Below are 24,782 nucleotides of genomic sequence, written 5' to 3'. Positions count from 1 at the left end.
TAAGTTGTTTACAGGGCTAGTTACAATGTATGTGATGCATTTTATATGGGAAAAACTAAACTGAAATGAAGAATTTTGGATCATCTATCCTAGATCCGGTTTAAATGTAGAAACAATGACCTGGCCAGACACCTTCAACTCCACAGAAGACACAATGAGTTTAAATTTCAAATACTTGATCACATAGACCTCACTGAAATTGAAGGAGACATCCCAAATACTTCGGAAAAAAATTATGTGGTAACTAAGGCTGAACACTTTTTAAAAAGCCTAGACTAAACTATAATTGCATGGTGAAATGTATACTAGAGCTACCCCATTGTTTACAAGACTGAAGGTGTGAACTTTATTTATTTGCAATTATTAACTTTGTAAAAATTTTTTTTTTGGTTTAACAAACAGCAGAGTTAGATTCTGTATAGCACATGCATGATTTTCATGACAGTTTAGCCCTTTTACGTTGTAACTTTTTATTAATGCATAGTGTTTGAGCTTAACTACACACATTTTGATTATTAGGGACAGTTATACTATGGTGAGGATCCATGTAGAGCATAAACAGAGTGTAACCATGTACAAGACCAAGATCATCCCTCTTCAGTGTACACTGTATATTAATGAGGCGCAGCGAGCCTATGTGAGGTTTCATGGCTTGTGCCAGCATTTCTGGCCATGAAACCTTGAAAACCAGCACAGATACCGAGTCTGTGTAAAAGAAAGCACAGATGGTCCACTGTGCCCCCAAATGAACAGTACACATCATCACGTCACGCAGACCATTCCTGTCAGCCTCTTAGACAAAACATCTGGAAAAAGCCATCAATAATCATCACATCATACAGACCATTCCTGTCAGCCTCTTAGGCAAAACAAAGCCATCAACTGGTCTTTCCTAAAAATTATCCCGCTCAGTGATGCTGTTGCTAAATTCAACCACATTTTCCTTGATGTCCTAAAATCTCTTGCTCCAACTCACAAAATCAGAATCAAATCTAATTTTGCACCCTGGCTTTCCAAAGCAACTCATGTTTTGATGCATGAAAGACATGCTCTATGGAAAAATGACAAACCACTAACACTTTCTCCAAGGTTATAAGCAACTCAGAAATCATTTTAAAAACTTAGTATTTTGGATAAATGCCATTATTTCACTAAATTTCAAAGCTCTCACCCAAATGACCCCAAAACATTCTGGAGTACTATCAAACTCCCCGCTCCACACTGGTTCTACTACCATCCCTAATCCTTTCCCCTATCACTCTCCCTCTGAAACTGCAGACTTACTCAACAAGCACTTCATAAACAGCATCTCTAAACTCATACCCTCTGGTAACGCTGTCCATCCCAACTCTTCTATGTCACCCTCACCTCCCCCTAAACCTCTATGCTCCTCTATGTCTCAGCCTTTTACCTTGCAACCTGTTTCTACTAAATATATAAAATCTCTGCTTCTTAAACTAAAAACATGCTCTCCCACCACTGATAAACTTTTTCCGCAATTTATAAAAATTGCTGCTCACTCTATTGTATATCCTGTATCAGTCTTAATTAATCACTCCATTCAGGAATCTACCATACCAGAAATATGGAAATCCTTCTATACCACTCCTCTACACAAAGGTGGTACCTCTGTTGAACCCTCTAACTATAGACCAATTGTTATTCTCTCACCGCTCTCTAAGATTCTTGAAAAATGTATAATGCTCAACTACTGTCCTGTGTCATTCACAAAAATCTCCTCACCCCCCTCGCAACATGGTTTCCACCATAAACACAGTACCTTGACTGCCTTACTATCCTTTACTCAAAAGGTTGCAGAAGTTAGGGACAACAACCTCCTCATCTCCTGTATATTCCTTGATCTCCCTAAAGCCTTCGACACTGTGTCCCATCCCATCCTTCTTAACAAACTCACAGACCTAAACCTCTTTCCTTCTACTCTTGGCTCGTTCTAATCCTATCTTACAGGTAGAAACAAGCTGTTAGATGGCAGCAGGCTTTCTCACCCTTCCTTGCTGTTCAAACAGGAGTACCCCAAGGCTCCATACTTGGACTGCTCCTTTTCAACATTTTTACCAACAACCTATATTCATCCTGCAGTCTTTCATCTGTAATATAATATGCAGATGACTCTACTCTCTTATCTATCTCCAATACTATCTCTGAACTAAACACATTAACACAGAATTCCTTTATCTCTGTTGAAAAATGGCTCAGAAACAATAAACTAGTCATTAACCTTAAGAAAATTCAACTCCTGTTCTTCCTACCTCAGACACTCTCTCACCTTAAATCCAACTTTTCTCTTTCCTTCCTAGATGGCACCACTATCTCCCCTACCTCACACACCAAACTCCTTGGAATAATAACTGATAACCGACTAAATTTTGAGTTGCACATACAATAGGCCATCAAAAAAAAAACACCAAAAGCTTGGACTACTTTATAGGAGCAACAAATTCCTCACTACTGCCACTAAACACACTCTTGCACAGGTATTTCTCTTACCTAGTCTTCTATATGCTTCCCCCATCCTTACCAATATCCAAACTACCCCATTGCAGAATCTGGAACAAACGTACAATAAAATTGCCAGATTTATCCTAAACCAACCACTCTCTTCACATCACTGCCTCTCACTAAACAAGCTTCAGTGGCTGGAATTTCCACACCTTCTCCTACAATCGCAACTCCACACTGCCTTTTCCATACTCAACAACCCCTCTGCCTGCCCTGCTCTCGCCTCCCATGTTACTCTCTACTCCCCCCCAGCCTCTCCGGAGTGCTGATCAGCATCTTCTTTCAGTTTATAAACCCAAAAGGAATATTGGCAAACTACTTTACAAACACTGTCTCACTAAATTGGAACAAACTCCCTCTCCATATTAGATCTAACCTTTCCTTTCCCTGTTTTAAAAAGGAGCTTAAATCCCACCTACTAAACTTGAAATGATGCTGTTGCCTTGACCACACATAGTCTTTGCCTGTCCTACTGTATAACCTGTTGCATCTCCTAACTTTCTCTCTCTGTTAGTAACTTCTGCTTACACTAACCTCCTAAACCCTCAGCTCTACTACTATAGCCCTACTATAGCCCCCCTCCTTTCTCTCCCCTTCCATTCTCCACACTATTTAGCTTTTCTCCCCCCACTTCCTATCAATGTCTATACATTTTCCTTCTTTTGAACAATGATTATCTTTTTGTTTTTACTGTCATATGTAGTAAAATTTAGACCACTGCTATCAGCGCATCCCTTAATGTTCATAATTTTTTTCTTATTTCTTTTTATAATTAATTTCATATTTGCAGTGTTATTTTTAATAGTTTTTTGTCCTGTATGTTTATCTTTGCTTATGTTTTCTGGGGCTCTTTCCCCTTGGGTCTCCACTGAAAATGGATTGCTTACTATCAATGCAATGCAAATAGTTAATAACCTTTTCTTTTTTTACAATTATTTTGTATTGTGATTGTTATTTAATATCTGTATTTTATCACTTTATATTCACTTATGTTTGCTGCGGCTTTTCCCCTCAGTTCTCCACTGAAAATGTTTTTTTTTTTTTTTTTTGCAAACTCAGTTGGACTAACTCGGTTAACAAATGTGAAATAAATGTGAAATAAATAAAAATAAAATAACTAATGGGGTGGTTAAAGGGACAGAAATTATGATACTTTTTAAATATTGCTCTTACAAACTTAGAAAAGTGATAAAACAATGATGTTTGCAGAATGCAGCTCTGCTGCCACCCCCCCTCCCCAAGGAACAGTACACATTGTAAGTCATGCAGACCACTGAATCTCTTAGGGTATGAAATATGGACAAAGACATTAATAATGGGTGTGAAAAGGGGCCATAAATAAGGACACTTTTAAAATATTGCCCTTACAAACTTAGAAAACTTTTTGAACACCAGGTTTGCAGAATGCAGCTTTGCTGCCACAACCAACAATGAACAGTGCACATTGTAAGTCATACAGACCTCTCAACCTCTTAGGGTAAGACATCTAGACAAAGCATGACATAATGCAGGGCCAAAGGGCCAAATATAGGTACACATTAAATATTTCTCTTATAAACATAGAAAGTTGCTAGAATAACAGAATTTGTGTCATCAGGCATTGTCTGAAGGACATGATTTCTGAAACTCAAAGGTATGTCATTATTTAGTCACTTTGATCAACATGGATGTCTATTAGAGCAAGAAATAGGGGCAAGAGCCATAAATAATGAGGGGGCAATTAAGGATGACAAGTGTGGACCATACCTCTCAACCTCTTGCCAATGAAGTCAGGACAAAAAGCATGACATAATGTGAGGACAGAGATGCATGTTAAATATTGGTCTTATAAGCATAAAAAGTTCTTTGAAGAACATAATTTCTGCTAGCTTGCATTGTCTGAACAGCACAAAATCTAGAACTCAAAGGTGTACCATTATTCAGTCACTTTAATCCTCAGATTATACTACGGATTTGTCAGAAAACTATAAAGTTTATGAGGAGCAGGCCAAAAAGAAGAGGAAAAAAGCTGGAAATTCTGTGAAAATCTGGACAGTTGAGAGGTATGCTAGGGATACACTTATTAAATATTGTTCTTACAAACTTAAAAAGTAGAAAGAATGACAAGTTGTGCATTCCCATGATTTGTCAGAAGGGTATAAAGTCTGAGACTCAAATGTCTGTCACTATTTTCTGACTTCAACACTCAATGCTTTAACAATGATTTGCCAGTAAAAAAAAAAACAATTGTATGAGCATCAGAGTGAAATATAAGGCAACATCTGGAAATTTTGAAGAAATATATACAGTTGAGAGGTATGGCTGTACAAATATCTCTCATTCTTTTAGTGCAATACATCTGCATAGAGGCCAACTTAATGAGAGGACAAATAATCAGTAATAGGGGCATATTTGACGTGGATGTCACATTGGAATGTGGAAGAATGTAACAGTCTCAACCTCTTGACAGTGAGAAACGTGGACAAAGCCATAAAAATGGGGGGACAAAAGGTCAGAAATTGGAATAGACTGCCAATATTCCACGTCCAAATGTATAAAGTTGATAGAATATATAGGTTTTACATTACCATGAACTTTCTGAAAAGCATGCACTTTGAAACTCAAATGTCAGTCATTAGTTACTGATTGCACTCTGCAATGACCTGCCATTGATTTCCAGGACAACAACTTTATGAGAAAAAGATCACAAATATGAGACAAAAGATGGACATTTAGCACAGATCAGGACATCTGAGAGGTATGCACCCAAATGTCTGTAATACTAAGTCTCAGCAGTCCTGAGATCATCCCAGTGATATGGAAGAAAGACACATATTTGAAAAGCAAAACATCCGGACATCCTGGGAATATCTGGACAGTTCAAAAGTATGAATGTGAAGTATTTGGTCCAAACACAGTGCAGGATAGTGTACCTACAGTGCAGAGTATTGTGATATCCCATTCCTGCCATTCTGTACTGAAGCTGTGTTAATGATCTGTAACAGGACATGGGACTGCCATGTGAAATAATCACTCAGGGGAAGTGTGTGCATTGAATAGGGATCCAAAGATAAATTGTAGGGCAGGAATGAACACAGGGAAAGAGTACAGCAGAAACTGCCACATGTACAGCAGAGGAGGGCATGTCAATGAAAAATGGTTGTAGCAGCAACACCAAGCACATATCTATAAGGTACAGTATAGACTGAACAGTGAAAATGCCTTGTCTGTGAGTGTCACACAAGATTACATAACAATGGAGAGGATGTCTGTGTGAGATAAGCCTCCTTACATGAATAATGCAGAGGATATCTATCTGACATATGATAGGGTGCATATTGTGAAGCTATGCAGAATAATATACCTGAATATGACTGTACTCTCAGCAGAAGTCTCCAGCATGGTGGCCACAAGGAAAGGATCATGACAAACATTACAAGAACCAACCACAATCATAGACAATATCTGAATAATACCACCAGTAATCTCATGCCTCTGACAGAACATATGTGATGTAGAGTGATAACAGATGAAACTGCACACACACATACACTGGGCAGCTTGTATGATACATCCATGCTCTATGACGTTAACCATGCATATTGGCCTGGTACTGTAATATCTGCAGGAGGTGTTAGAAGGGACATTGCTATACCTGTATGTGACAATATGGACACTACAGGCACATTGTCTTGTGTGCATGGCATATATCAATGACATAATTCACTGTCACAAATGATATACCTGCCATTAATGTTGTCAAACACTGATGTATGCAGTGTATGCATAAGGTGAACAGGTAGCACACATGCATCTGGTATAACAACTTGATTGGTGTTCCACACCATCAGACAGTCATGTACATTCTGCATAAAGAATATCTAGGCATGGACAATAAGCTGTGCAATAGCACACTGTGACAAAGATGGTACACTTCAGTTACGCATCACTGGAACATTTGTCAGGAGGTACACAGAGAACGGTCCATTGTACTCAGTTATTGGTGTGATGAAGGCTGGAACCATGATGTTAGTATTCCCTCTGATGTTCATGTCCTTCACATACCCAGTACTTGTGTTACAGTCAATGAAGGAGTCAGCACTGTCACCATATGCTGGTTATACCTCACAAGCTGTTTATGCAAGAAATCAGGACAAAGTCTAAAATAATGAGTGGACAAAGGCACAAAAATGATGACAGATTTTAAATATTGATCTTACAAACTTAGACAGTTGCTGTAGTACCATGGTTTGTGTTAGCATGCATTTTTTGAAGGCTATGAAGTCTGAAACTCAAATTTCTGTCACTATTTAGTGACTTCAGTCCTCAGTGATTTACTACAAAATCAGAAATTTTAAGTGGGACAGATGAAAATATGAGGCAAAATCTGGACATTCTGCAAATATCTGGACAGTTGAGAGGTTTGATGCTGATGGATGTACCACTTACCCTCTACCCCAGGAAAGAGGTCACATACCTATTGGTGTGATTATAGGGTGTGATGTCCACATTATACTTGAGTGTTGTGTGCCTCCTGATGTAACACATCCCTTCATGTGTCTCGTCAATGCAGGTGTTGTCATGGCTGTGGCAACAGTCTCTGGTATGTGTTGGTACTGTGTGTATTATACTAATATCACAGTTGTAGTCAATGATTTCCCACAAGCTGCAGTCCTTCAGACAGCTGTTTGGACACAGTATGTGTATGTCATCTATGATGTCCATTACTTAACTAAAGGGCATGCAAGGGTCAAGCAGACACCCCTGATGTACTGACCTGATCACTTGACCTGAGATGTATGTCACATCACACATTTCAACAAAGTGCTATGCCAGATATGTCATACACTGGTCTAACCATTTGCTGATATAGCTATTTCTGGGCACATGTGACAGTGTTGACTGAATATCACAGTGTGACTTTTTGTCGAATATCTTTACCTGTTCAAGCTCCACAAGATGATACTGCCATCATGCATGCCCTTGATGACCTCTTTGAGTACATCTATCAGATGTAATTGACCTGGTTTAGCACTAACAACTCACACAGGTCTGTTGTATACACCTGGAATATTACTAGTAGACATATAGAAGAGGTACACGATGACCTGTTGGTGTACCTCACAATCAAGGAGAGTCAGGATGTCTCTATACATGCATGCATCAGGTGCTGTCCCCTCAGTGCAGGTGGATGCATGTTGACTTACACACTTGTATGTGAACATAAGCCATGTGGAGGGTGTGTTGAATGGTGCATTCCAATGTACCAGGAAGGTTTATGTGCTTGGACATGCCACAGGTTATCTGTGATGTTCACACAGCACATTGATTCATTGGTAAACAATCGGTTCACTGACTGAACACATCATGTGATGCACACACCATGGTACAAGTCAGATTTATACATGACTGAAGGTGAACTTTAGTAGATGATATCAGCAGGCCATGTGGGGGACAATAGGTTGTGAGAACTGCATAGGCAGATAGATTCATAGGTTCATATAAAGCTAATAGCCTATTAGCACTAGGGTGTGCAGAAGCCTAGCTATGTAAAAACATAAATACCCTTATTGAGCATAGCTGGATGGGTGTTTTTCGCAGAACATGTTTGTGAGCAGCACCAGCTGGCCCTGTTCAAGCGGGACATAGGTGCCAGCTCAGATGAGACTGTACAATCGTCCGACCAGTAGTCAAGGTTGCCATTGAACAGGGTCACTGATGAGTACTGCTTTGTATGCAGAAGGAACCTATTTCATCCTCTGGGGGTGGCATCTATGTCCCGCTTGGACTGGCCCAGTTGATGCTGCTCACAAAATTGCTCTGCTAACAATGACCATCTAAATAGGCGTCATAAGGGTACTTGTGCTTTTACACAGATAGGTTTCTATGGGCTCACGTATAGTGATAACTATGTACTCCTACAACTTACTAATACAGTATGTGAGAGATGCAAGTATACAATGAATCTAGAATAAATGCTCTCTCTCTCTCTCTCTCTCTGTCTCTCTTTCTCAGTTAACAAAAAAACAGATATCAAACAGGTTGTCAGCACACACACTTCACCTCCTCAACAAACCAAATGCACAACACATAAATCCACATACGCAGAGGTCCTCATTAGAAGATTACCAAAAGAGCAGAGACCTCAGAAATGTAAACCTTCTACACATATTACAGTCCCAACAGAACCCACTACACAAAAAAATAAAATATATCACTGTCTCGCCCATTAAGCCCTTAAGGCAAAACACCTCAAAGCCAATGTATGGGTAATAAGTGAATAAATAGTGAGACACATGAATGTCCCCCTCACCAGGTTGTAAAAAGAGAAAGTCACGGTCAGCTGCTTGTCAGATGTCAGGATCTGCAAAGTCATGTATGCACGCATGTCTCTCAACAACGAAGTACAGTCATGTAAAATCTTATAATAACAGCAGATGTCCTTGCCTTCACTACTGCAGTACTCTAACATATGGGATTCCCTGCCATGAAAGGCCGACATCTGGCCAGTGTACCAAAGACTCCTGTTTCTTTAAAGGTATGAAGATTGTCACCCAAATGCTCCTTTTGTAGTGTAGGGCATGAAGGTGATGTTCAGGCCTACCAAAAACAGAACTGATTACCCTTGTAGGAACACCAGTCCAAGGAACGCAGGAGGTAATCTGTACATCCAAGAAGGCAAAAGACTAGGGGGATGGAAGCAGGAAGCAAATACTACAATAGTGAAGGCAAGGGAGTAAATACTACAGCAGTGAAGGCAAGGAAATCTACTATCATGGTAAACTTTTACACAGCTGTACTATGTCCTTACATTCACTGCTGCAATATTCTAACATAAAGAAGAATGCCAAAGCTCAAGAGGAAACTAGGGAGGGGAAAAGAGCAAAAGAGTCCCCTAAAAAGCCCTGATGAATAGCACTAGCAAAACCATCCCTAGGTCTATAGATAACATCCAACTTTTAGTGCTTGGTAAAGGTATGGACACAAGTCCAGGTAGCTGCTTCAAGAATTGAATTAATATCTCAGCCCTTGAAAAAGCACTAGAAGAAGCCACAGCTCTAGTAGAATGACCCTTACATGAAGAAGGAACGGTCTTGCCATGAAAAGTGTAACAAAGGGAAATAGCCTTAGAAATCCAAGAACAGATAGTTTATTTGGATACAACAAATCCCAAAGATCTAGGATGAAAAGAGACAAAAAACTGCTCAGATTTTCTGTTAGTCTTAGTCTTATCCAAATAAACCCTGAGTTACCTATGCACATCCAAACTAAGCAGTCCCCCTCTAACTGTCAGCTTGCGGAGAGTGGAAAACAGTAGGCAAATTAATAGACTGTTTAAGTGATAGCTCATTAATCACATTAGGTATAAAAGAAGGGTTAGTGAGCAAAGACACTCTGTCTTCATGAAAGATCAAATAAGGACCTGCAACTCAGACACCCATCTGACAGAATTAATAGCTAACAAAAGAGCAGTCATCCAGGAGCCATGCTGCAAGGAAGTTAAAGCACCAGGCTCAAAAGAACCCTGAGTCAACTTCCCCAAAACAAAATTAAGATCCCTGGGAGGTGGAAAAGGCTTCCTGTGAGATGTAATATTAAGGGTGCATTTAAGAAATTATTTCACCTCAAATCTAGAAGCTAAAGGAAGAGAAAAAGGCAGACAAGCAGAGATAGCTGATAAGTTGGCCTTAATAGAAGAATAGGCCAAACCAGCATTGAACAACTAACAGAAATAAGAGAGAACCAAAGGAACATCCACAGTAATTGAGTCCAGGTTACGAGAGAAACGCCAAATCGAAAACCTCTTCCATTTGGATAAGTAGGATTTCCAAGTATTGGGTTTCCTGGCCTCCTGCAGGATCTACAGCATGTCCTCAGAAGATATGGTGTCCATGAGGAATCAAAATCTTATCACCTATAGTGTCAGATGAAGTGTAGACAGGTGGGATTGGATGAGAGATCCCTTGTCTTGTGTGAATAGATCCACCCTGTGAGTTAACTTGTGATGATTGCCTCTGCTAGATGCAGAAGTAGACGGAATCAATACTGTCACAGCCAAAAGCGAGTCAGCAACAAGATTTTGGGAGCATCCTTCTGAATTCTAAACAAGACTTTCAGAATGAGAAGTAGGGGTGGGAATGCATAAGAAAACATCACCTTCAAAGAAAATGAGAAGGTCTCCACCTCCCATACCAGAGGACCTCAAACTCTGGCACAAAAGAAAGGAAGTTGTCTGTTCAGAGGGGGAGGCAAAAAGATCCACTTGAGGAGTACCCCAATGGTGGATAATTTTCAGAAACACATCACTGTGAAGCATCCATTCATGGGACTGAGTTAACAGCCTGCTCAGAATGTCTGCCACAATGCTCTGTCCAGAAGGGATATAAACTGCCTGAAGAGTAACTTGATGCTTAACAGCAATACCAGAAGTTCCAACTGGCAAAGAATATAATATCTCATTCTTCCCTGTTTGTTCATATAGCATATCACTGTGGTATTGTCTTTAAACAACCCAAAGCATGGATACCTCCCAAACAAAAACACACCACACATAGCTCACTTGAAGATAAACACAGGACATATAAAAACTCACATGACAGAGTGTCAACAAATAAGCCCCTAAGGCATAACACAAAACCAGATACATTAGTCATAGGTGACTCTATCATGCGACACACTGATGTGCCACTCACCAGGCTGGATAAGGAGAAGGTCACTGTCAGCTGTTTGTCTGGTCCCAGGATCTGCAACATCACAAATGCATTCAAGTCTCTCAGCAGCAAGTACTGTTATGATTCTGTCATAGTGCATGTTGTTGTGAATGACTTGAGATGTACATCTCTGGACTATATGAAGAGAAACATGATTGAGCTCTCTGGTTATGTGTCACAGGCATGTATGTTTCTAGCCTTAAGCAGCATACTACCCTCACCTAGAATGATACCGAAATACAAGCAAAGATGACTGACTTTAACAATTGGGTTAATTTCTGGTGTGATTGCAAGGGGATCCAGTTCCTGTCAGCTTGGGAAGATATGGTTGATAGATCTCAGTGCTTTGTCAGAGATGGTCTCCGCCTGTCACCCTTGTGTTTTTGGCTTCTGGCAAAAGCTCTTGTCTCCCCCATAGTGCCTTTTTAGGCAATGTCACAAGTACAACATTTCCAACACAGATTGTTCCTCAAAAACCAACATTAGCATCAAGCTGCCAAATGCTAGGAGTCTTAACCTAAACCCGCACTCATTGGAAGCTGCCCTTACCTTGGAGAATGCCAACATCTTTGCTGTCACAGAAACCCGGTTCAAGGCAGTGGAGAGCACCCTGGCCATACCAGGTTGCAACAACTTCCACTCCCTCAGACCATCAAAGGAGAATAGTAAATCCAAAGGCGGAGGAGTAGTATCAATTTGTATTAAAGACAAATACTCCTCCAGATTGGTAAGGCTAAATGAGTCCCTTGAACTACTCCAAGTACAACTCTCTGTAGGTAATGCCCCCACCCAAATGATCACGAGATATAGGTCTCCCTCCATGAACGAGAACACCCACAATGCCTATCTAGATCTCCTGGAGTCCCTCAATGTAATGCCTAACACCTTAATTCTGAAATCGTTACCCACCAATAAACTTGTCTAACTACACCTGTACCAATGCTCTCGCACAGAGATTCTTGAACTTTGTGAGCTCTAATGCCCTGGATTAGTTGGTGACCATCCCCACCAGGAGTTTAAACATTCTGGATCTTGTACTTATGTCCGAGTGACCACTGCACCATATCAAGACAGCAGTCATCTCTAGCAAGATCTGACCACAGGTCAGTCACAATAGAAGTAATAATAACATCTGTCCCTCCCCCAGCTGAAATTAGACTAAAACACTTCTCCAAAGCAAACTAAAATCATTTACAAGAGGATATTAGTAGATTCACAGCTCCTACCCCCACTGATGGCAAGTATACCAATACTGAAGCATGTACCAAAGCCTTCTATAAACACCTTCACAGCTGTATCGACTAAGCTATACCTGACATATAAAAGTAATCTCATCACATAAGACCAAACCTGCCTAGTGGACATCTGCCATAAACAGGCTATATAATAAGGAAACATATACTCCTGTCCAAAAGCAGTAAGAGATGGTCCCCTAACTTAAACGGATCCCTCCTTGGCCTAAGTAAGCAATTAAGGCACCTAGTAAAAAAATCCAAAGCTGACTATAAATCGAAATTAGCAAGCCTAGCCAAGGATAATCATAAGGCATTATTTGGCTACATCTGAAACCGCAACGGTAAATAACAGAGTTGCACATAACTTACCATAAATGGCATAACATACACTGAACCTGGTGATATTGCTAACCTGCTGGCTGATAGGTTCAGTGAGAACATCTCCCCTGTGTCTCCACCCAGTATACCACAAGACATCCCTCCTTCATGTCATCCCCCAGAAATAACTAAGGAACAGGTCCTTAATGCTCTTACTAGGGCTAAAAATGCAGCTTTATGGGACCAGACAACATCCCTGGCTGCATTCTAAATTGCTTAGAGAAGAATTAGCTGCACTTCTGAGCAACCTCTTTAACCATAGTGTAAGCTCCAGATTTGTTCCTGTTGATTGGAAAACTGCCACAGTCATCTCTCTCCAAAAAGGTGGTTCCTCTGCTGACACCGGTAACTACTGGCCCATAAGTCTGACCAGCCTCATATGCAAGGCAATGGACAGAGTTATCATAGACCTTATTTTATTTATTTAAAATTTGTTTACCAGGAAAGTCTGACTTGGAACAAAGCCAATTTTCAGTGGAGGCTCTAGGAGAAACATTCCAGATGTATGTCTTTCAAACGTGGGAGGAAACCAGAGCACCCGGAGCAAATCCACACGAACGCAGGGAGGACATGCAGACTCCACACAGAAGGCACTCAAGCTGAGAATCAAACCAGAGGTCCTCTTGCTGTGAGGCAACAACACTACTGCTGCACCACTGTACAATATCAATAACGATATAGGTGACCTCCAAACACTAGACCTATCCCAATTTAGCTTTGTCAAAGATAGGTAGTGCCTACTAAACTTGGTGGACTTCTTTGAGACAGTCACCAAAGCCCTGGATCAAGGCAAATATGTGCACAACATCTACTTAGACCTATTTAGACCTAGTGAAGGCCTTTGACAGTTTGGTTTTGTGAAGGGTAGATAATGCCTGCTTCATTTGGTCAACTTCTTTGAGTCAGTCACCAGAGATGTGGATAAAGGCAAGGTGGCTCATACAGCCTACCTAGATCTGGCCAAGGCCTTTGATACCATTCCCCGCACAGGAATCATAGAAAAACTCACTAAGCTAGGCATCAACCCCTATAAACGCATTTGTTCTGAGGATCATTCCTTTCAACAACATAAGGGTGACTTAACCAGCAGATTTAAATTTCGGGGTTATAAGATGGGAGATGTATTAAAGGCCAGTCATCAGGTCAACTCTATGGATAGATCAGAACTTCTTACTTACAGAGACCATTCAGCAACATCACCACAACCGATTAGGTTCTTAACGACCTATGCTAGAAATTCTGACAGTCTAATTCTAAGTGTGCATAGACACTGGAATATTTTGCAATGTGATAATGAGCTTGCAAATATTATTCCGGACAGATGCTTATTTTCATTCAGGAAGGGGAAAAACCTCAGTTATTTTTTTAATCATTATAAATGTGGAAATACCTTGAATAATTCACAATCTTTACAAACTACGTTGATGGGAGAACCATTGTATGGCTGTTTTCCTTGTGGTCATTGTACCAACTGTCAACATGTAAGTAAATCTAAGCAATTTTCTAGTAGGAATTGTTCTTCAGTTTATGATCTGCATTTCTTTGCTAACTGCAGTAGTGATTGGCTGATATTGTTTTGCTGTTATATATTCTTAATAAATCTTTTTTTCAGGTCACTGTATGCTGGCTCTATTCCTTTTTTGATTTCATACATCAACCCCTATATCACTAGGTGGGTTGCAAACTAGCTCACAGGTAAAACCCACAGTGTGAAAGTAGCTGACTCCAAGTCAGACTGCCGACCAGTCACAAGTGGAGTGCCACAGGGTTCAGTCCTGAGTCGTCTCCTGTTTGGTATCTACTTCTTTGAAGTCCAGGCCAACACAAAGGGATTCTGGCTAACAAAGTTTGCAGACAATTGCAAGTTGGGAGCTATTCTTAACTTCCAGAGTGATGTTGACATCCTACAGAAAGGCCTCACTGAGACCAACGACTGGTGTCAGAACCATGACCTTTAGCTCAATGCCAAAAAATGTGTCGCCATCCCCTTTGGGAAAAAAACAGTTCCCATGAATTACCACATTGATGGTAGTCCACTAAACACAGAAGGTGTTATAAGAAATATGGGAACACAGGCTGACAGCAACTTCTCTTCTGACCACCATATTGTCACTGTGATCGGAATGTCCTTCTATGTGGCACATCTCATTGCTAAGGGTTTTGCATCCAGGAAGAAAGAGGTCACTGTCTCCCTCTTCTCTTCCCTCATTAGGCCAATCATTGAGTAAAATGCCCTATTTGGCATGAACCTCACTAAACACCTGCAACAACTGGAGAGGCTACAAAAGTACCTCACAAAGAGGATGCTAGGCCTTAAACATTTGTTATATGGACAGACTAAAAAAACTCCCACTATTCTCTGTCTCATATCATCTAGTTAGAGGCAATCTCTGCTTGACTTACAAAGCCATGTCTGACCCAGCTCTGTTAGAAATGCTACATCTAAAGAAATCCCAAACCCTCCGTACCACATGCTCCAGAGACCTCAACCTCATTACCACAATCAACAGAACATGCTGGAGGGACAGGTTCATAACCCAGAGACTGCCCATGCTATGGAATAGACTTCCCATAGATGTCAAGCAGAGCACCTCACTGGCCATCTTTAAGAGAAATCTTGATGAGTGGATGGGAAACAGAAAATTCACCTCAGGGATCAATCCAGTGACTTTTCTCAACAGAGGCACTGGGAACTAAAGTCAGGTGGCACGATGCCAGGGTAATCCTATGGACTAGGCTTTTAAAGGCCCCAGGGCCATTAGCCTAGTACACAACTATGAACTCATGAACCTATGAACACCATTCACCACTCGGGTATTATAGATAAACTTACCCAGCTGCAAGTAAACCAGTATATAGTTAGGTGGATTGCAAACTGATTCACCAGTAGAGCACACACAATTAAAATAGGGGACTCTTCATCAACCTTCATACCAGTAACCAGTGGTGTACCCCAGTGCTTGGTGCTGGGGCCCCTATTGTTTGGAATCTACTTCTCAGAAATACAGACCAATTCAAAGGGCATGTGGTTAACAAAGTTTGCAGATGACTGCAAACTGTGTGTGATCACTGAATCCCCTAGTGACACGGACACCTTCAAAAAAAACTCTTACTCAAACCAACCACTGGTGCCAAATCCACCAGCTCAAGTTAAATGATAAAGAGTGCATCATCATCCCCTTCTGCAAGGGAGATGTCCCTGCAAAGTTCCGCATTAACAACACCAAACTGAGTACAAATCTGAGGTAAGAGATCTGGGAACACAGGCTGACAGCAACTTCTCCTTTGACTACCATGTCTCCACAGTGGTAAGGAAAGCCTTCTGCATTGCTCATCTCATCAATAAGGGCATTGTCTCCAGAAAAACAGAGGCTATAATCCCTCTGTACTCTTCCCTCAGCAGATTTATTATAGACTACAATGCACCCTTTTATATGTTCCTCGCTAGGCACCTGCAGCAATTGGACAGACAGAGGTGCCTTACAAAGAAAATTCAAGGTTTCCAACACCTGTCCTGGGTTCATAGACTGAAATCTTTGTCACTATACTCTGTGTCATACAAACTGCTCAGGGGTGATCTCTGCCTAGCATATAGGGCAATGGCAGATCTCACCATGATGGAAATACTACACATTAGCAAGACAAATGGTACACGCTGTACCTTCTCCAGTGATCTCAACGTGAGAAGCGTTATTAACAGTTTCAAATCTAGAGGTGAATCCATCAACGTATCTTTACTATTATCAGGTACAGATTGAAGCCTAAGCCAAGAATACCTCTTCATCACTGAACAAAAACAGCAGACCTAGAAGTGGCATCCACCGCATCATAACTACATATAATGATGAACGACTTGAGAGGAAGTCCCTAGCAAGGAAAGAACGTATGTTTTACCCTCAGAGTTTAGAAAATCAGATATAAGTTGATAGGCCTGAGAAAGAAGAACCATCACACACCTAAACATGTGCCTGATAATTAATAGCCCTAAAAGCTAGGGTAGCACAAGTGTAAACCTTCTTATCCAGGTTTTCCATAGTTCTTCTGCCCTTATCAGAAGGGAATAACTTGAGCAAGGAAAGCAATTGGGATGGCGTATCAGAGGCTACAGACACTACAGAGGGGTGAACAGCAGGACATTTATATAAAAAGTAACAATCCTCAGATACCCTATAAAACCTGCCATACTTCCTGGGAGCAGGGGACAAATATTCTGGTGCATAGCAGGCCTTGGAAAAAGCATCCAGCAAAGCAGCCAAAACAGGACAGATAGCCACAGGTTTAGTAGATTCCAACTGCAGCAACTCATAGTACCTCTTATGAATATCAGAGACCTGAGTACAATCCCACTTAAAAAAATCCATCATCCATCCCCAAAGGAAATTTCCTCAAAAGGAACTTCAGGACTAATATATTCCTCCTCATCTGACCTATAGTCCAAAGGAGACAGATTTTGAGTAGAATAACTCATGGAATCATAATCAGAATCTGATTTGTCCTTATAAGAATCCTGTTATCTAGACCTTTTAGGGGAGTAGAGGACCAAGAAGGAGCAGGAACCGAAACCCTTGAGGGGGCTCTAAGGCATGGGCGCCGGAATCATAGAGCGAGGGGAGAGGGGAGCCGCCCCACTTTTGCAGATCATCCATACCTCCCAACTGTCCCATATTATGAATTATTTTAGTTTTACGCACCTCCCAACTGTCCGCGATCATATCAGCTCAGCTTGTGATGCGTATTCCGGGATTGTTTTTGCAAGCTGAAACTGACAGGATTTATTTTCAGAAGCTGCTATTATTTGCAGAGTGAATAACCTGCTGCCTTACAGATAGGATTTATTTTCAGAAGCTGCTGTTATTTGCAGAGAGAGTGTGTGTGTGTGTGTGTGTGTGTGTGTGTGTGTGTGTGTGTGTGTGTGTGTGTGTGTGTGTGTGTGTGTGTGTGTGTGTGTGCCTGTGCATGTGTGTGTGTGTGTGTTACATATATACGGGGTAAATAGTACCTTTTAAATAAATATATAAAAAAATATAAAAAATGTCTTTTAACAACCATCTGGTAATATTCATTTCTACTTCATAGAGAGCAGTTCTCTAATAGAGCACACATAAACTCTGGCAATCACACAGCCCATTACTAAATGATACATACAGTAAGAGGTGCATCATATTGCTAAAGCAAATACAACATCTGCAGTTCATCAGAAAGGGAACTTGCATGAATGTTAATTTGGAGAAGCCAAGTCCCAACAATCATAATTTACCTTGGATGTTTATATGACCAAGTTACTTGTATTGCTATATGAAGTAGAACCAATAAAGGGAATTGCATAAAATCAGTTCTATAAACAGAAGAATTTTCATAGCCGAGTACACCCTCAGTAAGCAGCAAGATTGGTGTGGCTGAAAATAATTATTGTTTTTTACAGTAGTAGAAAACATATGTAATACAGATGCAATTAGACCCATTTTGCTACTTTTATAATACTTAATGGTTGGCACTGCCTTTGGGATTATTTGATATAATGCTAAGGGAGAGTTTACTGCAGGACTGCAGAATATGAAAAAATAAATCTTTCAACAAGCATCTACCTATTCTAATGTTACAGTTTTGAAATTTGAATTTAATTTGATCAATTTTACAAAAAGCTATAATATTTCCATTCAGACTTTAGTCGTCTTTTCCATTTCTGGGTCAGTTCAAGTCATTTACAACCCTGCAGTGGAGTTACATATAGAGAAGAAGAACAGTGTAGGAAGCAGCTATTTCTGGTAAATTGGGTAGCTAGACTTTCTGCATGATGTGCTGAGTGAGTTAGTTAATTTTTCCATTTGTGTTTCACAAGGGATTTAGAATTATGGGTAAGATGTAAGATAAGTAAGTACCCAGAAGAACCTCTGCATCACAGTTGAGCAGCTTAATGTGGAAATTTGAAGGAGAACATGTTGAAATAACTATAAAAATATATGGGAAAAGAAGCAATATTTGTATTACTAATTCCATCTTGTGTGAGAAGCAAGCAGCAATCCCAAACAGGGTAGGCATTATTGCAGAAAGAATGTGTTAGCATCCCTAGAAAGGTATTTATTCCCATATAACAACCACACTGAATGGCATTATTGTATGCAGAAAATGGCTTGTTAAATTGCTTTGTATTTGCTATCTATATTTTTTATATTTGGCTTTGCATTTGTTTTATTATTATTATATCTAGATTTTTTATATTTTTGATAATATTCTATCCAACTAATATTACATAGTTACTCTAGTATATAAAATTGCTGTTGGGGGACATAATTTACAGCTAGAGTATACACACTATTTAATAATGTCTACAACACTTATACGGACACACACACACGCACACACGCGCACACGCACACACATGTATATATACACACACACACACACACACACACACACACACACACACACAAATAGATACAAAGGCATCTCACTGTGATCAAATCACCAAAAAATACATATAGTACAATGTACTGCTACCCCCCCAATACACAAACATTTATTTATTTAACATTTGTTGACTGGGAAAGTCTGGCTAGGTTCTACAGAGCCTGTTTTCAGCAGAGGCCTGGGGAGAAATGCTCCAGATGCATGTCTTTGGAATGTGGGAGGAAACCCATGTGAACACAGAGAGAACATGCAAACTCCACCAGAAGGCACTCCAGCTGAGAATCAAACCGGAGAACCCCGCACTGTGAGGTGACAACGTTAACCGCTGCACCACTGCGCTGCCCATTCACTGTGATTGATTTTGTAGAACTTCCATGATCTTGCCTCTGATTTTTGCTGTGTCTCAGAAAAAAAAATGATTTTTGGCAAAGTTCGAAGGATTAAACGCAGTTAATAAATTAAGCTGTTATAGTTTCATACTAATTGTTGTTTAGAAAATGCATGTTGATTCAAAACATCTTATTCTGCTAATATTTTAATGAATTGGGATGATAATTAAAAATTGTTCTTTATTTTGTGTCTGCCAACTCATTACGTTTGGTTTTGTGCAGAATTTATGAGCTTTCAGAAGCTGCTGTGTGTGTGTGTGTGTGTGTGTGTGTGTGTGTGTGTGTGTGTGTGTGTGTGTGTGTGAGTGTGTAAAAATGCCCCCCAGCAGGATACATCTGGTGACTAGAGGTACTCAGGCTCAAGCTCTGTACCTTGGGTACAAGGAAAAGAGACTAAAGTCCCTAGCTACCATCACTTGTGAATTTATGCCTCACATTTTTGTTCTGTTCCTCTGGTTTGCAACAAAACCTTTTATTCTGGCAATTTTCTAAGGTTATAAAATCAGTATTTGAAATGTGTCCCTATTTTGGGGCTGTATTCCCCCATTATTGGCTTTGTTCTGTATTTGTGTGCTAAGAGGTTGAGAGCTATGGTGAGAAGTGAGAAATGAATTCACTAAATAATATGATAGCCATTTAAGTTTGTCTTCCTGTCATTTAAGAAACTTCTGGTTTAGCTTAGTAGTATATTGCTCTGACTATAGTGCACAGGATTCTGGGTTCAAGACTTGGCAGTGAAATACATGGTGGTAATGCAACATTTTATGCAAGCAACTTTCCAAAATTATACAAGCAATGTTTAAAATGTGTCCCTGGTGTTTGGCCTTTTGACCCCCCACCCCCTAATTGAAAATAAGTTCAAGAAACTGTGCAACATGCCTATGGCTTACACTACTGAGATTCTGTATTTATATATTGTGTGCAAAAGTAGGCTGTTATGGAAATGTTCTGAATTGGGCAGTTTTGTCATTATTGGTGCATGCATTTTGCTTCATTGCCTACTGGAAAATGTTCAAACAATAAATTTAAAATGCAATTGTGAGTGGAAGTAGACCTTTATGATGGAAATGTTTTGAATAGGGCAGTTTTGTCATTATTGGTTAATGCATTTTTGTTTCTTTGCCTATTGGAAAAATGCTCAAACAATAAATTTAAAATGCAGTTGTGTGTGGAATAGACCTTTATGATGGAAATGTTCTGAATAGGGCAGTTTTGTCATTATTGTGTAATGCATTTTTGTTTCATCGCCTACTGGAAAATGTTTAAACAAATTTAAAATGTACTCTAACTTAAGTCTAACAAGTGTGCTGTATTATACAAGGAATATAATTTAATACAATCAGGAAGATGTATCAAGGAATGCATACATGTATGCATGGCCCTAAAAATGTGTTTGAAAACAGCCCAGAGGAAAGTATGAAAGGATCAAAATCATGGGCAAATTTTAAGCTTTACTCCTGTTACCAAAGCAATGGATGAAGGTAAAACAGTTCACACCACATTACCTTGACCTGGCCAAATCTTTTGACACAATCCCCTACTCAGGTGTTGTACAAAAGATAAATAATGTAGGAGCAAACACTTACATCACCAGCTACTTTGTCAACTTGGCTCACAGGATGCAGGAGATTAAAACAGGGCAAAGGAGAGGTCTGTGGAAATTGCACTATTAATAATACCCCCCATGTTAAAACTCATTGGTGAGAGATTTGAGAATGCAGGTTGATGGCAAACTCACCTTTGATCTTCATGTGTAATGGTAATGAATGTCATTTACATTGCACACCTCATAAGTGAGGGCAATGCACCCAAGACTAAGGATGTTTTCACGCCACTGTACTCATCCATCACCAGACCAGTGAAAGAGTACAAAGTTCTCTTTTGCATGTCCATCACCAGACACCTGCAGCAGCTGGAGACACTTCAGAATCTTCTCACTAAGAAAATCCAGGGCCTCCAAAATATGGCCTACATGGAAAGACTGAAACCCTGTCACTGTACTCTGAATCCAACAGGCTACTAGGAGGTGACTTGTGGCTGGCTTGTAGAGCAGTCTCAAACCCTGCCTTAAAGGAAATACTGCGCCTCCCCAAATCACATGGGACAAGACTCACTCACTCTATGGACTTTAACCTAGCCTGGAATATTAGCAGAACATGCTGGAGAGACAGATATGTCACCCAAAGATTGCCACTCTTATGGAACAATCACCCATTTTATGTGAAACTGATTTCCTGAATGACCATATTTATGGGTAACTGTGACAATTGCATGGGAAATCATAGATTTACCCAGGGGCTTTCACCTATGTCACTCTTAGACATGGTCAACCAAGGCTAATCATGGCTTTGCAAATATGGAATACATATCTTGGTCTTTAAGGGAACAATGGTACAACTTGGGTAGGCTTGACAAGGCCCTGGGACCATTAGCATGGTAACTTCCTATGAACCTATGAACCTAGTCATTATGGCAGTAGTCTCGCATGAACCTATGAAGCTATGAACCTATACAGGCCTGCTAACATCTTGTCACACACACAGGCTGCTGATGTAATGAACTATAAGTTCAGCTGCAGTCTTACAAAAGCCAGATTTGTGTTGTGGCATTTGTGTTAAGTGCTGTGTTCTGTAGTCTGTGTACTTAGATAGGTAGGGGTTCTGTTCTATCTGCAGTCAACTAAGTGTGTGCCCCTGCTTGACATTACAGAAAGCCTTTTACCACAGCATGTGGAACACTGTTATTACCATATTCACAACAGACACTGCTGGTATCATCAGCTATATCAGATGTCTGGATATGCAGTCATCCCACCAGGGCATGATCAGACACTGTCCTGGAAGTCAGGCAGATGTCACCTCATCCTATAGCAGACAGATGACAGTGACATGGCTTTTGATATATCGACATACATCATAGCATGATTTGTAGGCCCTGTGTTATCTTTCTGAGAAAGCCCTGTGGTCTCTCCAGCTGCTGCCTGTGCCTGTAGAGGTACATGCAAAAGAGAGCATTAGACTGTATTACTTTTGTGATGAGGTTTGACTCCAGTGCTGTCATACAATCCTAAGATCTGCATATGATGGTGTGACTTAATATGTGCACCATACCTTTGTCCTGGAAGATCATTAAAGAGAGAAGTTAGAAAGAAATGATGCACGTTGCAGTTTCTGACATGAACATCCTTGCAAGAGCATTCATTATAATGTTGTGAACGTCTAATGCTATCAACTGTCTAACTCTCAAAGGCCAATATAAGTCAAAGGTACAGTGACCAGTTCAACGACACAAATGCAGCTATACTAAGCACTAAGTTAACTATGCACCCTGACTATCAGACTAAGCTTTTGTATCCCTGAGTCCAAAAGATAGAAAACAGGGATATGGCACAGTTATCATCACTTATACAGGGTGTGGTGAGGGAGGATCAGGAATCACAGGCTGGCACAGAAGGTCAGTGAGTGTGTTAGAGGAGGAAGGAGAATAAAACAGATATTTGAATAAAACAATAAATGGCCAGTGAGACAAACTGACTAAGTGTTGTGTGTGTGTGTCTGCAGCTGTCCTGTGAAACTGGTGTGTGAGTTTCTACATGAACACAGCTAAGTTCTGTGCTTGCCCCACATTGAGGTGTGTCGGACAGGTGTGAGCCGTGCATGGTAGTGGTGGCAGTTCATTGTTCTCATCCCAAATGATGAGAACTGGCTCTGCCAGGAGTTGCACTGGCATTCCCACGTCCACCATCAAATGCAGTGCTGCTACCTGAACATGATTGATATCCACTGGACAAGCTTGCTACAAGGGGATATCCAGGATCATGACCCCATATCCTGCCACATCTGGGTGTGGACAGCAGATTCACTGATGGAGCAGTGGAACTACTGACACTATGGAAGCATGATTGGCTACTGACACGTTGACTGACAGTAGATGATGTGGCTAACCTATGGCCACGAGGATGCTTTTCCCCTCCCAGCAGATGTTGCGTCACTTTCACTGCTCATTCCATGACAGTCACCCCTCAGTCCATCACAGACACTCCTCATTCCAAAGTGTCATTCATCTGATGCAGTGACTTGGCTACATGGTGGAGGCAGTCATGCATGTCAGACTGTGCCACATCCAGAACCCTGAGCATTTGTCTGGAGCACCTATGGGAATGTGCCTGTGCCTCAGTGATGGTCCTAAACATATGTTGAATGGCACGGGAGGTGACATCTGCAACAGGTGGAGGAGGGATTGCAAGCCTTCTCCAAGCACCCCTATCAATCCTCCTGTGTGGCACCTTGCCCACACTTTGGCTATGGACAGACTCAACAGGCAATGAAGCCATAGAAACCACACTTTCCTGATCAATGTCATTACCCTCCACCTGTCCAATATCTGTGGCCTCAGTGGACTTGGTTGGTGTAGACCTATTGGCTGTGCCTGATGGAAATGCAAGGGATGGCTGTATGTCAACCTCTGCGTCACATTCAACTTCTGCACCCCCCAACTATGCCTCAGTTTGGCCACAAACATAATCAGAGTATGCAGATCCACCAACACTGGGTGGCACAGGGATCACACTCCCACACTCATGATCACCTGTGATAAAAAACAGGAAACACAGGAATACATTAACTCTTGCACTACTATAGTGCAATATATGCTCGCAAACTAACAGTGCTGCTACTATTACAGAAAGTACAGCAAGATACACGACAGGCCTCAGATCAAAATCACAAATTATAATATTTCTTTCAATTGCTCTACACTACTGACACAAAAAAGGGGTTTTCCATCTGCAGAAGACACACTGCACTGTACTCCAGATGGTCCTGGAAGAAGTTAAGCAAGAGGTAAGGGCATCATAATCACAATTAACAGCAACACAGGGGGAAATACATTTACCCCTGTATATGTGCATTAACAGTACTTTGAACAAGAACATGTCTGACAAATCCAAAGTAAGCTTACGACTGTCACAATCTTCAATTCCCCACACAAAACAAGACATGTTGATACAGAATTCACTTATTTATTTCAATTATTTTAATATGCAGCAGTATTCAGTTGTTGAGATATTGAAGCTTACTTGGAAGGTCCTCCTGGGACATGCTTGCTATCTCAGAAGGTGTTGCACCTACATCCAGGACATGTTGTAGTACACTCTCCTGGGA

This window comes from Protopterus annectens, chromosome 14.part0 (genome assembly GCF_019279795.1).
Source record: "Protopterus annectens isolate FY-2018-M chromosome 14.part0, PAN1.0, whole genome shotgun sequence".
In the NCBI taxonomy this organism is placed as follows: Eukaryota; Metazoa; Chordata; order Ceratodontiformes; family Protopteridae; genus Protopterus; species Protopterus annectens.
This window is presented reverse-complemented; position numbering follows the sequence as displayed.